We start from the raw sequence: 16,740 nt of genomic DNA on the forward strand, positions 1-16,740 counted from the left end.
TCCCCAGCATTGCCTGATAGAGGGGTTTCGCTGGCTCAGCCCTTTGCCGCTGCAGATGCGGTCTTCCTCTTCGCCATTCGCATATCGATTGGAGATTTCCATGGCCCGAATGAGGGACAGGTCCCCTCATCGGCCAAACTTGAGAATGAGTTCCCGCTACTAAGTGCCCGCTTGGAAAGCGCACACGGCCTAATGCTCGATGACATTCTCAACGGTGTTGTGAAGTGTGGTTCACCGCTGGATGTACTCCGTGAGAGTCTCGTTGATCTTCTAGACACAGTGTTGCAACTCTGACAGATCGCCTGGCGCTTGTATGTGCCCTCGAAAGTCTTGACAATCACTTGGGCAAGATCGCCTCAGCTGTGGATGCTGCTGGAGGGTAGCTGATTAAGCCAAGCCCTCGCATACCCTTCCAACATGAGGGGAAGATGTTTCTGGTCGTCCACGCGGTAGTCTTCTAGCCAAGTCTCTGGCTTCGACTCGCCGTGGCCAACCAGTAGTTGGAGGGGATATCGGCCTCTCGGATGTGTCGGCCAAAGCACTCGAGGCCAGACACTCCCCGACAAGCTCGCGATTGATCAATCACGCATTGCATGATGCCACATCCAGCGTTGAACTCGGGGGCCCGGTAGTCGTCGCCCTCATTACCCCGATGTTGATTATGTCTTGGCCTGCGGTCGTGACGACGGTGACCGAATGAGCCACACCCCTGAGGGGGTGACTTGCTTCGATCTCGATGACCCTGCCTCCAGTCTCCATGTGGGCCTCTCGGAGGACGAGCATACTTTTGGTGTCGTCTACGCACACATGGGCTATGAGGCGACTGCACAATGTCCGTGTGGACGGACTTGCTGTGGATGTAGTATCACAATCGGAATTCTATTGCATAGCCATCTTCAGCAGAGCATGAATCTGACGAATGCCTTCCCTGTCCGAGCTGTCGCTCGGCTGAATGCAATCAGCGAGCCGAGGGGCGGCAGCGAGGTTCATCAGACGTGGCCGCATCACCTCGATGTGCCGTTGGCACTCGTTCGGAAACAACTCCATGCGACTGTGGCTGGAACTCGGCTGATCCGCAGGGCTCGAGGGTCAAGTGACCGCTGAAGTCGCACAAGGCACTCGCGCTTGTCCAGATAGGCCAAACACGCGTTCTCTAGTGCGATCTCCTCCGGGGTGTTCCCGGTGATGGGGGTGCGGAGAGCTTGATCGCTCTTCCGCTGAAGTTCCTCCCAATGCTGCTCGGTTAGCGACTGTGGAACGTAGCGGCTACTGTCGCCGTGGCGCCTTTTTCCGCCGTCACGCTCGCGAGAATTCTCCGCGGCGCAACCTGTGTTGCCTCCCCTGTTGGTGTCGGCCATCAAGATCTTGGCGGCAACCCTGCTGCTTTCACAGTCAGAGTCACCAAGTGACTCCTCGCTCGATGATGGGAAGAGGCTGACGCTAGGTTCATTGGAGTTGAGCATGAACACCTGCCCGGAAATGCCTGATTGGCAATGGCGTGCTTAATGCACCGCTAAATCCACGAGCGACTAGAGCGCTTGCGGCGCATAGCTGCAGGACACGAGGATGCCGAATGATACGAGACTGATGGCTGCCGGATCAGGACTCCGTGCACGATTGTGCTGAAATGTGACGCACCTCATGCAGGGAGGGCGTCGGTGTCCAGTGATGCATCCTGCAGCCACGCCGAGTCATCGAGATGAAGCTAAGGGTAACGAAGAGGATCTCTCCGCCGAGTGTCATCATGTCGATGAAAGTGTGATAAATCTACAACTACGCTTGATTTGCTAGATGCACAACCCCAGGGTGGGCGCCAACTGTCGTGGGAATGACCTTGACAATTGTACCTAGGGGTACGAACGAAGGGGCAAACTCTAACTAGGCGCAGTGGATGCACTCAGATGTATGAGTTCAGGCCCCACTCGGAAGTGGTAATGGCCCTACGTCTCGAGCCCCGAGGCGTGATGTTTTCTTATGGGTGTAAAAGATTACAAAGTGTTGAACCCTTGAGTTGAAGCCCGGTAGTGGCTTATATAGTGTGCGCCATGACCGGTCGAGCTTCATTACAAGGTCAGTTAATGCTAATAAATAGGGAAGTTACTAGAAACGGTAGCTTTAACTCTCGGAGTTACTGGTAACTTCAGTCTTCACTACACTTCATGTGATGAATTAAGTCCTTAGCCGTTCCAGCCTCTTCGACGCCTTCTCCTCGCTGTAGTCTTAGTGCGAGGATGTATCTGACTAGTACGATGTGATCCGAGTGACTCCAGGCAGACCAAGTGAAGTTTGTTGAACCAAGTGAGGTCGAGGCTTCACCGGTGACTTTAAGAACACTGATGTCCGTAAGGGGCTACCTAGGTGCAATTGATGACCCATTTGCAACTGCAATTGGGTTGGTTGAGGGGTTGCGAGCTAGTTGCATGTCTACCACTAGACTTGCAACTTCAAACGTTGTACCCGACTACAACTAAAAATGGGGGAGGGAGGTGGGGTGTTCACCCAGTTGCATGTCCACCACTAGATATGTAACTGCAAGTGTTGCAACCCAATTCCAAACTACATGGCCCATGATGCGTTTAAAACTTGGTAAGAGGATGTTATTATCTAGCTGCATGTCCACCACTAGACGAGCAATTGCAAGCACTGCAGAATGACAACAACTTGCCAACCGCGCGAGTGCAACTAGGTGGTTGTCTGTGAGTTGCATATCCACAAAACGGATACCTTTGTGTGCATTTTTTCATTTTTAGTTATTGTGTTGCCAACCAAGTTTTTTTATGGTTCTATTTTCTTCAATTACATGTACAACACAACCCAACAAGTAAAACTAAGAAAAAGGAAAACCTAAAAGTTCCTAATGAAGTAGTAACCCACTAAAAAATCCAACCCACTAAAGGCTCAACCGAACAAACAAATGATGTCACCTTAGATGTAACATAATTATTTCACATCTAGATGAGCCCTAGGCAAACCTATCACTACAGGAATCAGAGACATTGCCGTCTGCCATGGCTGATGGCAAAGGGGAGCACCCCGGACAACAAAGGCCTTTGTCGTCCGTCTGCAGACGGCAAAATGGACGGGAAACAAAAATCCGGTGAAGGCCCCCTTTGCCGTCTGCATTGGGCCTGCTGATGGCAAAGAACCTTTGCCGTGGGGGGAAGATGACAAAGAACATGGGACGACAGATCCGCGGGCACCTCCGTCAAGTGTTAAGGACAGCCTGCTGGGCCCAGCTACCCTTTGTCGTCTGCCCTGCCCCCCTTTGCCGTCTGCCATGATTGTGGGCAGACGGCAAAGGGGGCACCCAGCCCCTCTCGTTGGACCCTTTGTCGTATGCCCTTGACCCTTTGTCGTATGCCCTTGACCCTTTGTCGTCTGCCCTGGACCCTTTGCCTTTTGCCATGTTTGTGGGCAGCCGGCAAAGGGGGCACCTAGTTTGCTTCAAACCAGGGCTTTGGACCCTTTGCCGTCTACTGCAGCCCCTTTGCCGTTGGTGGGCAGACGGCAAAGGCTCCAAACTGCCCCTTGTTTATTTTATTTATTATAATATGCAACAATTTTCACACAAATGAGGGACATGTATATATATTTGATAGTTTCATCCATAATACATAATATATATATGATAGTTATATCCATAATCCATAATACATAATGTATTTCACACAAACTGCCCCATACTCATAACCATATTAAAATAAGTTTCAGCCATAATACATACATATTATGCAAGTTCCATCTGTACCAAACCATATATTACACTAGTTTCACCCATACATACAAAGTTTTATATACATATACTACAATAGTTTCAATCCAAGCTTCCGTGAAGCCATTTTAGAAGAAACCATATTGAAGCACTCCATCAATATAATCCAAGCTTCTGTCAAGTGAATGTAATCTGCAAAATGGGAAATAAGTAAGTTAGAAGAAGAAGACTAGATGAAGAATAGAAGTATAGGTCATTTCGGAGCTAATTTAGCTTATTACATCATTTAGGACGAAACTAAGCTAAGTATTTGTCATTCTAGAGCTAACTTGGGTAAAATATGTCATTTTCGAGCTAACTATGTTTATTAAGCCATTTTGGAGCTAGCTAAGCTAATTATAGGCCATTTAATAGCTAAGTTAGGGGAATAGGTCATCTTGGAGCTACGTAAGCCTTATTATGTCATTTAGGAGAGGACTTAGCTAAGAATAGGTCATTTTTTATTAAATAGGCCATTTCGCAGCTAACTAAGCTAATTGTGTCATTTAGGTGGAAGTCAAGCTAAGTATAGGTCATTCTAGAACTAACTTGGGTAAAATATGTCATTTTGGAGCTAACTATGCTTATTAAGCCATTTTGGAGCTAGCTAAGCTAATTATAGGCCATTTAATAGCTAAGTTAGGGGGAATAGGTCATCTTGGAGCTACGTAAGCCTTATTATGCCATTTAGGAGAGAACTTAGCTAAGTATAGGTCATTTTTTATTAAATAGACCATTTTGGAGCTAACTAAGCTAATTATGTCATTTAGGTGGAAGCCAAGCTAAGTATATGTCATTCTAGAGCTAACTTGGGTAAAATATGTCATTTTAGAGCTAACTATGCTTATTAAGACATTTTGAAGCTAGCTAAGCTAATTATAGGACATTTAATAGCTAAGTTAGGGGAATAGGTCACCTTGGAGCTACGTAAGCCTTATTATGTCATTTAGGAGAGAACTTAGCTAAGTATAGGTCATTTTTTTATTAAATATGCCATTTTGGAGCTAACTAAGCTAATTATGTCCTTTAGGTGGAAGCCAAGCTAAATATAGGTCATTCTAGAGCTAACTTGGGTAAAATATGTCATTTTGGAGCTAACTATGCTTATTAAGCCATTTTGGAGCTAGCTAAGCTACTATAGGCCATTTAATAGCTAAGTTAGGGAAATAGGTCATCTTGGAGCTACATAAACCTTATTATCTCATTTAGGAGAGAACTTAGCTAAGTATAGGTCATTTTTTCTTAAATAGGCCATTTTGGAGCTAACTAAGCTAATTATGTCATTTAGGTGGAACCAAGCTAAGTATAGGTCATTCTAGAGCTAACTTGGGTAAAAATATGTCATTTTGGAGCTAAGGTAAGGTAAGTAAAGATCATTATGCGATTGTTAAGAAAAACACTAGAAAAAACATACCATTCTCGTCATCACGGCGGTGAAGCACGGTGGCTCTGGCTTGTTTCACCTGGAGAAGGCTGCCCTGGAGAAGGCTCCAATGTAGAAGGGTCCTGTGATGCGTTTCGGGAGATATTCCACACCAAACATCGTTTGCAATGTGTCGTTAGCATGATGACACTCAAAACATTACTTCATTGAAATGAAACTCACCGTCCCCGCCATGTTAATGACTGGCATCACCGGAGGGACGTGGCCGGTCTTCTCGCACATAGACTGTATATTTGGTTTCGACAAGTCAAGCTTTTTAGTTATTAATGAAATGAACATTAAAATGCAAGAGTTGACAAAATATGAAGAAGAAACTTACCACTAAGAGCTCATACATGGCCCTGTTAGACGCATCATTCTGTGCCCTCTCCGCCTCCACCAACGCAGCTGTCCTCTCCTCCAGCTCCTTCATCTCCTTATCCTTCTCCACCAAAAGCGCCTGCATTGCCTCTCTCTCTTTCAGAATAACAGTCTGCAACACAACTCATTATTAGCACTGTAATCATATTGGTTAACACACACAACGTAATGCGGAAAGATAGTTGAATCCATTAAACTAACCTCAATGGCGAACTCGACTGGCCGTGGACAAGGTGTTATCTCAGGACAGGAGATCGTTTGGCATGCCTTTATCTGCCGAAGAGTGCTAGGACAACGTATAAGGCCGTCTCCAATAGCGATCGAGCCATGGGGCCTCCTGTTGCCGGCTATCATCACCAGCTCTAGATCATTAGGCCCCTGGCTCTGGTTAAAGTTCTCCCCTTTCCTCGCCTTCCCATGGTCTCTGTACTTCACGAGCTTGTGGTGGGAGGAGATGTTGGTGAAGTTTTCAGGATGCTCGAGGTTAGACTCAGAGAATGCCTTGACCTTCTTGTACGAGGCAGTATGGTCCATCGCATAGAGGTCATACATTTGTGTCACCTCCGTCTTATTGTGACGCGCCTAAAAGAGAGAGAGTAAAAATGTATTAGTAAAGGGCTCAAGCTAGCATTAAGAATGAATTGCATGAGTCATGAAGCAATCCACATACCCAGTTCTTACCAAATTGGATTAAGTTGACGCTCCCTTGAGGGTGTGGCATGCCAACCATTTTGTCACGCCTCTCCTTGGCGTTGTTGTGGCTGGCCTCCCACCTTTCGAAGCACCACCAATCCACCAAGGCCTCCCAAAAATGCATCTTATCCACACACACCATCTCGGGGGCACCTAAGTTAATAAAGAGAAATTTGAGACAACGCGTAACAATCAAATCAAGGAAACTAACTACAAGGCCTTAATAATATGTAATTACCTTCATGTAATGCTCCTTCTCCATCTTAGAATCGCGACACTTCGTCTTTTCCTTCCTAATACGCCGCGAGGCATAGTAGTCTCGAACAGCCTGCACCCGAGCCTCATGCCGAAAGTTTTGAAGTAGGCGGCGGTATTCGGTTTTGATAACCATTGTCGCGTCCTCCTCGTATCCCTCCTCACACATGTAGAAGGTCTGCAAACGAGACAACACCGATTAGTACAATAACTAGCTATGGTTGATTTATAATTGTGTAAAGGAGAAATTACCCAGAACTGTCTGATCACCATGTCGGCCCTCGTGTGGTACAAAACACCGTCGATCTCCACCTCCGGCGGGGCCGGGGCACCCAAGTAGTGCTCCCACGTCATTCCTACCTCTCGCTCCCGACCGGACAACGTAACAAACCCCGGTAAGTTTTGCCGGCAAAGCACACCAAGGACGCTGTTGGGCTTGCGGATACCATTGGCAACAATCCAACCCCTGCAGTATGACAAATTAAAGCCAAAACATTAGATATTTGAGAAAACGTGAAGGCAAAAGGTTAAATAAGAGTAAATTAACTTACTTGTCCCCATTTGGCTTAATCGACCACCTCTGCTCGCGAGTCGTCGGCACGAGCGGGAGCCCCGAACTACCACGTTGGTAGACGGTGCCCCCCTCACCCAGCTCCTCGTCGCTATCAGCATGGCTACTTGGCTCAGGCTGACCCAGATCAGGCCAGGTATCCCACCGGGTCTCTTGGGATGTACCCTCATCCCTGCTTTGCTCCGGAGTCTCATGGAACGAAGCCTCTGGGACACGAGTCTCGTGGGTCGAAGGCTCGTCGACCCGAGGCTCGTGAACCGGAGACCATGTAGCCTCCACCTCAGACGAATCCACCCTAGTAGTCCTGTGCTCAGGTGAATTGGCTTGGGATGGTGGCGAGGAAGGCGTGGCAGCCACCCTACCTCTCCCACGGCCACGTGTACCTTTAGTAGCTCTCGGCTTCACGGGGAGTCGACCTCCTCTCACGGGGCTCGCGAGAGTCGAAGAAGCGGCCACTCCATGCAGAGTAGAGAGCAACGCTCTCCGAAGAGGCGAGGCAGGAATGGAAGTACCCATCCCACCACCCTCCGACGAAGAAGGAGCCGCGGAGTGCTTTAGACCCTTTCCCACCATCTTTCAACACCTGCCATGACAAAGAGTAAATGAAATTAGTACAACATAAATACCAACATGAGTAATAAAATGTATATAATTTAAGTGTATCGTCGTCATAAATACCAACATGACTAATAAAAATTGAATACCTAACATGAACTAAAAATTTATATATGCATATATAGTAATAGTTGAATACCTGACATGAACTAATAACAATCGTGCTCGTCTATATATGCTTTGGGGTCAATAAATGCATCATGATCATCACTATCATCATAAATGCAGCAACATCATCACTATTGGGAAGAACATGTGGAAGGCCAGTGACAGGTGATCCGCAGTAGTAACCTCTTCTTCTTCTGGCTCTTCCTGTTCGGGCTCAGGGGTTAAGACGGATTCACTATCGCTGTCTACTTCAATGTTCTGGGGTGAAGTAGAGCGGTTCTTGAAACGTTTCTTGGGCATACGTGTTTCTTGCAAGAATTCTCCTTCATATGTGTCTGGGTTAATGTGAGGTTCGTAATCCTGTTCATTGAGGGTAGGTGGTCTAAAACGTGGCGGCACTTCATAAACGACATCCCAACCTTTCAGATTTGGATCAGTTTGGCAGGCCCACAGTAGATAGAAAACTTGTGTCGCCTGTTGAGCTGTAATATAGACATCGGGAACATCTAAGTGGGTGTTTTGGTTGATTTTGACTAGTCCTATATGTTCATGAATCCTTCTAGTATCCTTCGGCTCAAACCAATAACATTTGAAGAATACGACGGTCGGTGGGTTTTCACCATAGAATAGAAGTTCATAAATTGCTTCAACTCTTCCATAATACTCGGTACCTCCTTCGCCAATAGCAGAGATAGAACAATTTTTAGTCTTTAGGTCGGGCATAGATAGCTCTTTGCCAAATGTACGAAAGTGATACCCGTTGATGTGTATTTGTCAAATGAACGGACCTTATAGTCAAAACCATTAGCGACTTGTCTCAACTCGGCGTCCATAGACTCTGCATCAGCCTACAAGTTTAATACGAAAGAATGGATGCATTAGCCACAAATTGGACCAAGAAATCAAATGGCCCATTAATGGTAATTAATTACCCTTTGTTTCAATCAAGAGATGAAAGCGGGATAGTTGCCTCCATGCTTTGCAAGAAGCTCATACTCTTCGACGGAATCCTTTTCGATGACCGCTCCATTCGAGAATTTGGCGACGTATCGACTATATCAAATATCCGGGAATAAGAGCAGTTTAAAGGAATTAGAAGTTGCGGAACAATAATTTACCGAGAACTTACTCGATGTACGGCCGCACTTCTGGTAGGTTGGTGAAGATATACAATGAAATGGTCCGCCATTCAACGACATCCAATGAAATGGTCTACACATAGTTGGGTTGTCCATGGATAACGGACAATTAGAAAGGATGGAGGTTATATGCAAAGACATGCATATTTGTATATGTCACCCTTTCGAACGGGAGACGCACACTGGTCATGCATACTCATGATTGAAGAAACCTATAGCTAGCAAGTTTCATTGGCACAAAGACCGGAACAGAGCAAATTAAGGGGGTAGGAGGAGAAGCCATTTGTGCTCAACAACAAATGCAAGGGCAGAGCTCGTCCAACACTCGTGGAGATCGTCAAACAACTGCACATTGAAATTCATCCGATCAACACAAATATGATGTTTTTATAATTAACATAATCGGTGGTGTCGGGTGTCAGTGGCGTCGAGGGTCGGGGGTTAGTGGTGTTGGTGGTCGGGGGTCAGTGTCGTTGGGGGTCGAGGGTCAGTGGCGTCGGGTGTGTTTTCGGTCAACAAGAGGCCGAAGAGGTGTCGGGGGTCGAGGGTTGGGGGTCAATGGCATCGGGGGTCGGGGGTAGGCGGTCGGGGGTCGGGGGTCAGTGGCGTCGGGGGTCGGGGGCCGGGGGTCGAGGGTCAGTGGCGTCACGGTTTTTATGTTAAATGGATGTTTTATGTTAAATGTTTTGTCTAAGCCAGATTAATTTCCTCATTTGTTACAGAGCAAAGTTATTGACAACTATAGTTTTTGCATTTTTTTGGAATTAGTGCCTGAAGTAAGGGAGGTAAATGATTTTTATGCAAGCTACTAGGATGTAATTACTAGAAAAAAGGCTGTTAGTGGCACATCTATTTTGGCTATTAATGGCGCACTATAGGTGCACCACTATTATCACGTCACTACTAATAAATAGTAATGGCGCACGCCTGGTGTGCCACTGTTAATCTACATAATAGTGGCGCATCACCTGGTGCGCCATTACTATCCCAGACACTAATGGCGCAGCTAAAGTGCGCTATTACTAGGCCCAGAAGTGTGCCACTGCTGTTACTCCAAGGGGCCATGTGTACCTTGTGCTCTGGATTACTAATGGCGCACTTTTAGATAATGCGCCACTGGGGTGTTTATTTATGTGCGCCACTAAAGTGTAATATGGTGCGCCACTACTATGAATATTAGGAATTATTATTTTTTGCTTTTCTGATATTTGCACAGGTTACAAAATACATTACAACACAGAATATAAACAGCACGACATATAAGCAACAGATTTATCGAATACAATAGAAGATTAGTCTCAAAATACAATTCATCATATTAGTCTCCGAATTCAAAATACCGAACAAAGTTAGAACATTACAAGTCTTGAGACCATGAGTAGCTAGTTTATCTTCACATTACAAGTCGATATCTAAACTACCATCACATAGAAGAGGGTTGCGGTCACGATGAGAATCATCGCGATGAAACAGAGCTTCATCCGGTTCCTCCTCCGCTCCCTCCTCTCTCCCGCTAGATAGCGCGCGTATCTAGCTTCCGCCTCCGCCCTAGTGGTGTACCCTTTATAACTGTTACCGCTGAAACAATGTACCCTTCCGCCTCCGCTGAACTACAAGGCGCATTCGGCTAGGAAACAAAGCCAGCCAGCCATCTCTACATAAAACCAAAACAACCAAGACGATAAAATTTTACAACGCAGGTTTCACTTAGGGTTGCGGCCGTGAGAATTCTGTTTTGCTTTCTCTATCAGGGGCTTCAGTTGCTGCTTCTCCTCGAGGATCTTGAGAAAAATGAACAAGAAAGACACATAGTTGTGCTTCCTCCTGATGTTCTCCGTCTTCCACTTCTTTTCCTTCTCTTCCTCCATTATGATCTTCTCAGTCACAGCCTCAATCTGATCAGCAACCTCTGCGAGTGACCGCTCAATGGATGGCCTTTGCCGATTGGGAGAAGGATCACCCATTTATGACAAGAGGTTCTCCCTCTTCCTCTGAAGTTCCTTGAGCTCCATGATGAAAATTTCCTTCCGGTTCTTTGTGATAGCCATGACACTGAACCTTATCTCATTCTGAGAGAACTTATCGATGCGTTCCTGGATGACAGGCTGCACTATCTTCAGCCACCCCATTTCCCCAATACCACCTGGGCATTTTCCCAGGCTAATCGGTCCTTCCTTTAGTCCATCAAGCTCATACAGGACGCTGTCAACAGGAACATAGCTAATGAAATGGTAGACATCATCATCCTTGGATTTATGTTCCTCAGAGTAGTCATCTGACCTTGCAAACGAGTTACTGGTTATACGAATGCTTTCACAATTCACTATAGCCAATCCTTTGAGCTCCGGCGGCATGTCCTTTGCAAACTCCTTGAGCTTTTTGAGGTCCTCGCTAAGGGTGATGCCAGAAGATTTCAACAGAACAGAAACAATAGCTTGGGTTGTACATGCGTTGTTAATTATCTACGAGTAAAAAAAGATTTGGTTAAAGAAGTGATGCAGAGTAAACGCGGCAAAAAAAACTTAATCAACGTAACTACCCTGACCTGATTAGCAAATAATACATTTGGGACCGCATCCTTGATAACAGGGCGCTCATCTTTTTCTGCAGGTCGCCATTTGTACAATAATATAAGCCCATAAATTGGTCTGCAAAAACACCAAATTGTCTGATACACTTGATTCAGGAAAACGACATTCATGGTAATGGGCAGCTGGGTAGCATACGGAAGATCATTTAGGGCATCAAGATCAAGTGAGTAGAGTTCAATAACCTGTTAAGGAAGAATAACACAGAATATTATAAATAACGGCTTTTAAGGAGGTAAAAAGATTCCCACGTTTCATAGAAAAAAGCACATGTAGAAACCAGAAACAGATTATTAGCTCCGAAAACTTAAACCAGATTGTTGTGCAACATTTTTAAAAGAAAGCGTCGTTGTGCTTCAAAAACATGGTTTTAGTATTTGTGAGCCTGGGTGAATCGAGAATCCTATAAGTCAACCAGATAATGAAATAGAAAAGCACCCTTCATTTTCCTACTTGGTCAAAATAGCAAGTTCTTTTTTTATCATATGGGAGCGCTGAATGCAAAAATGTTCTCTTACCCTTGTACTAATGCATCGAGTGATTAGTGCCCCTTAGGGCCGAGCTGACTTACGAAAGAAAAGTGAACATATGGTAGGTGATTACTTATTTGGAGACCCTTCAACTGCAACTGTTGCAACAGCTCCGTAAAAACACCTACACAGTATGCAGAGGTTGAGAGTTTTTCCTCTTTCCTTGGAAAAGTGTAAAGGCAGAAATTAACAATGTTCTAGTTAGAACATGTAGCTAACATATAATAGCATGCTTGGGAAGATAAGTCCAGTTTTTTTTCACCATTCCAACGGTACTTGTTAAGAGAGGGGGAATGGACACAGACTTGAGTAACTTAGACACTTAGTACGAGATGAATCTCCTCTTGACTCACAACTGAGACACATTAGTACTGTGAATTTTGAATCGCAAACAACCATTTTATCAGCCATATCCATAGTAAACTTTAAACAACCTACTTGACAAGCCTCTGTAGGACTACAAACAACCTGAGCAAATAGTTGGGTACACTCCTGAGGTGAAATAGGCGACACTACCCATGTATCAATCTTCTATGACTATTAAACACAAAATTAAACAGTTATACTGTATTAAGTAACAGCTCACAACACCAAGGTCCAAGATGCTACCACACATGATAGTTTCTGGCATATCCATCACATTAAAATCAGGAACAAGTAGCACCAGTGAGGACTAATGACCATCGAGGAGCCTTATCAGTACACCGCAAGACGGAATGCACAGAGCAAACCTACTTCAACTAGTACCAGATAATCCATTCATTCAGTTATAAAAGTAAATTTTACCAGGGTCATTCTCGATTGGCGCCCAAGACATGTCGACGAGCCCTCTGCAAACCTACAATCGATAGCAGGGGCAGATCTAGACACCAAAAATTTCTGGAGATTAGCTCGGGATTGAAGTAATCACTGGATGCGTAAAGTTCATACCTCAAAACCGAAGTCCAAGATTGCGGGTGGGGAGGGGATAGCGGGGACGCTACGGGACAGGGAGGGCGCCGGCGACGAGGCGTGTGAGGGACAGAGGGCGGCCGCAGCGCAGTTCTAGGGCACAGCGGCGGTGAACTGGAGCTTGGGTAGGTCAGAAGGGAGAGAAGAGATACGGGATGGTGGAGAGGGAAAAAAATCGAGGCCGTGGAGGTCTGGAGGAGATGGATTTGGATGGCTCACCTGGTGTTGTGATGTGTCATTACTAATTTTAAAAAAAATTGAAAAAAAATTGTTAGTAGTGACGCATCGTGGGTGTGGTGCGTCATTACTAGTTTTCTCTTTTAATGCTAGGAAGGGTGTGGGGCAGGACAAAATTAGTAATGACGCATCACACATCAGGTGCGTCATTTGTAATATGGTCATTAATGACGCACCTATATCTGGTGCGCCACTGCTATATAGCAGTGACGCACCACATACATGGTGCGTCATTAATATTCATATTAGCTATAGCCGTTTTTCTAATAGTGCGCAAGTGCTGCAATTAATTTTCTCTTTTAATGCTTTATTGAACTACATATTTTTCTGCGGGATGAAGTTCTTTTTTAATCTATTGGTCCTATAGAAAATAGTATTATGATAGGATATGGTAAGAGTTCTGGTCTTCTAGATAACAGATGGGGATCTTTGGGTGAATTATACTGTACAAGGTATATCTGAAGGAATGGCACTGCAAAAAATAGATGACTGGCATATGAAATGTATGATTGCTTAATGAGTCTTGTTTTACTTGTTTAGAGGGATCGTGACGTCAGCAACAGGATAATTTATAGTTTATTTACATTGTTTTAGTACTATATAGTCGGTCCAGTATTTCGAATAGGGTAAAGTTTGGTACTCAAAATATACTCCCAGTTCATTGTTACATTGTTAGGCCCTGAAAGATTTTAAGGGATCATTTTGGTCCCAATTTGCACATTGCCTTAAAAAAGGTTCTTTGCATCATAGGCAGGTGGTCTAATTCCACACATTGTGTCATCGAAGTTCAGGGACCCAAAATAGCTTTTAGCCTAGAGCTCAAAGCTGCATTATCAAGATGGTAAATTTCTCCCAAATAGTAGATAAATACCAAGCCACTTCTGGGCATTCTTGTTCTTTGACGTTTTAAGTCTTTAATTATTTGTGAAGCCAATGATATAAATGATGATGTATCTTTTGTTAACATGCTCTGGCCATTGCCTGATTGTCAATTGACTTGCCATCATATCATTTGTAAATGATGGATTTCTTTAACTTGAAATAGAACATACTTCAGATGTTCATTAGTCAGGCAAAATAAATTTCAAATGATTTTTTGTTGGACATCTCAAAGGCCACGTTCTGGGCCAAGCGATTGCCTCAGTTAGCTGGGCATGCCCTCGAGCACCCTGTGCACCCATGCTCAAAACCTATTGCGCACTCTTAACAGTGGAGGCCATAACTTTATGGCCGAATTATGAATTTGAAAAGAGAGGTCATTCTGTCATTCTCATTCCTTCCACATCCAGTAAGACAGTAGTTGCTCTTGTTGCTTGTCACTTGCACTGATACAATGTGGTCATTGACCGGTGGATAAACTATAACAACTGAACCAACAAAAACCTGTCACATTTTTGTTATTGTTGCCTAAGGAATAGTTTCCTCACTTGTGGTCATTCACCTGCATTCTCACATTATAGCTGGATTTATTATGAGATGTGTTGAATCTTCTACCAGATGATGTTGTTATGCAGCAATTATTCTCCCCTATGTATTGTTTAAATTGTGCATGTAAAGCTACAAGCTGATTTTGCATATTTAGCTCATACCAAACTTGTATTTTAAGAACTAACCTGCTTATTGACTTCATGTGCAATGACGTGATTGGTAGAACTCGGTTCATTATCTGAATGTGCTAATCTTTGATGATTCTCTTGTAACTTGTGGGCTCTAGGCTATACTATATATAGTACTGAATTGTTGAAAAGGAAATAAAGAAAAAAGGAAAAAAAACTTACCTGCAGGGGCAGTGGGCGGCCGGGGCAGTGGGTGTCGGGGCGGTGGGGGCCTGGCCGGTGTGGCGCCGGGCCGGCAGGGGCGTCGGGCGGGGGCAGGGCGCCGACTGCGGCAGGGGTGCCAGGTGAGTGCAGGGGTGCTGGGGCAGGGGAGAGGGATGTGCGGGGTGGGGGCCGATGGAGGGCGTAGAGGAGGAGGGGGTGCGCGGGGAGGGGCGGTGCGGTGGTGGAGGAGGGGGTCATGGCGGTAGTGCAGGAGGGGGCAGGGGCGCCGGCGCGGGGCGTAGAGGAGGATGGGGTGTGCGGGGAGGGGCGTCACGCTGGTGGAGGAGGGGCAACGTGGTGGTGGAGGAGGGGGTCGCGACGGTGGTGGAGGAGAGGGGGTCGCGGGGAGGAGGGGGTGCGCGGTGGTGGAGGAGAGATCCGGGCGTTAGGCTGGGGTGGTGAGGGGTGTGGCATGGGGGAGAGGCGGGTGGGTTGGGGTGGAGAGAGTGAGAGAGAGAGTGGGAGAGAGAGTGGGAGAGAGCTTACCGTTATGGGGGTCGTCCCCTTTGTCGTCTGCATGCGGACGACAAAGGTATGGCGGCAGACGACAAAGGGGTGGGTGGGGGCGGGGTGGGTTTGGTGTCGGCCGTTAGGGTTGGCGCCGGTCGTCCTCTTTGCCGTCTGCCTCCACCTTATTTGTCGTCCGCTGGCAGACACCAAATTCTAGCTGATGGCAAATAGGTTCTTTGCCAACAACCAAGCCTTTGTCGTCTGCCTGCACCTTCTTTGTCGTCTGTTGGCTGACGACAAAGAGCTGGTTGATGGCAAATAGGATCTTCGCCAACAGCCATTACTTTGTCGTCTGTTCTTTGTCAGCTGACGGCAAAGAAGCTCTTTGCCATGAGCCAGCAGACGACAAAGACTAGGCACATGGCAAATTATCTGTTTCTAGTAGTGTATTCATATAACTATCGTGTATAATGTGAATGCTAATGATCGTGCATCGACGTTACTAACTCAATGGAGTAGTGTTTCCCAAAAACTCAATGGAGTAGTGGCCATGAGTGATATGCAATGATGAGTTAGAGATCTTTGTTGAGTGTCTTGGTTGGATGGTGCTAGTGAGTAATGAGTATAGTATTGTAGTACAAGAGTGTTGGACAACCTATTTCTCAGATGAGAGGTGTTGTACAATCTTGAGAAAAATTGGCATGTTACCAAAGATAGAAATTCAATAGTCTGTCCATTCATTTCCGAGGGGCAATACTAGAAATACCACATCTTTCAAGGGGTGAATGCGCAAGATTACCTTTAAATGGAAACACTCGCTTCTGGAACCTACCTCTTGCCTTTCGCCCGCCGCGTGATCCCTCACTCATGCATGTCCCCTACCACGTGCCCCTTGCCTAGGGGGCTCCCATCACACGATCATCGTGTATATAGGGGATTATCTTCGTCTCCAACCTACCAACCTACACACCCGCTCCACTGCTTCATGTAAAACTCTGTCCATTTATGAACTCAGGCGATGCTACTACCCCCAAAGACTATGGCGAGGCACTAACGGCAAGGTGCGGTGAAGAAATCATGGGGAACCTCAAGAGGCCCATGGTGACAGGAAGGGTAATTCACACAATGATGTGTCCCAAGAGCACGAAGCTCCGAGTGGTGGCGGCGGTGACAACCAACGCTTCACGGGGCTCGACGAATTTGGGATTGGGCTCGGAGTGGAGGACGA

The 16,740-nt window shown here is 45.9% G+C and overlaps 1 pseudogene; it reads right to left on the reverse strand.

The window, feature by feature from the left end:
- Window positions 1–10,467: 10,467 nt before the first annotated feature.
- LOC123404171 lies at window positions 10,468–13,174 on the reverse strand (annotated as a pseudogene).
- Window positions 13,175–16,740: the final 3,566 nt, after the last annotated feature.

The sequence above is a fragment of the Hordeum vulgare genome, chromosome 6H (genome assembly GCF_904849725.1).
Source record: "Hordeum vulgare subsp. vulgare chromosome 6H, MorexV3_pseudomolecules_assembly, whole genome shotgun sequence".
Lineage (NCBI taxonomy): Eukaryota > Viridiplantae > Streptophyta > Magnoliopsida > Poales > Poaceae > Hordeum > Hordeum vulgare.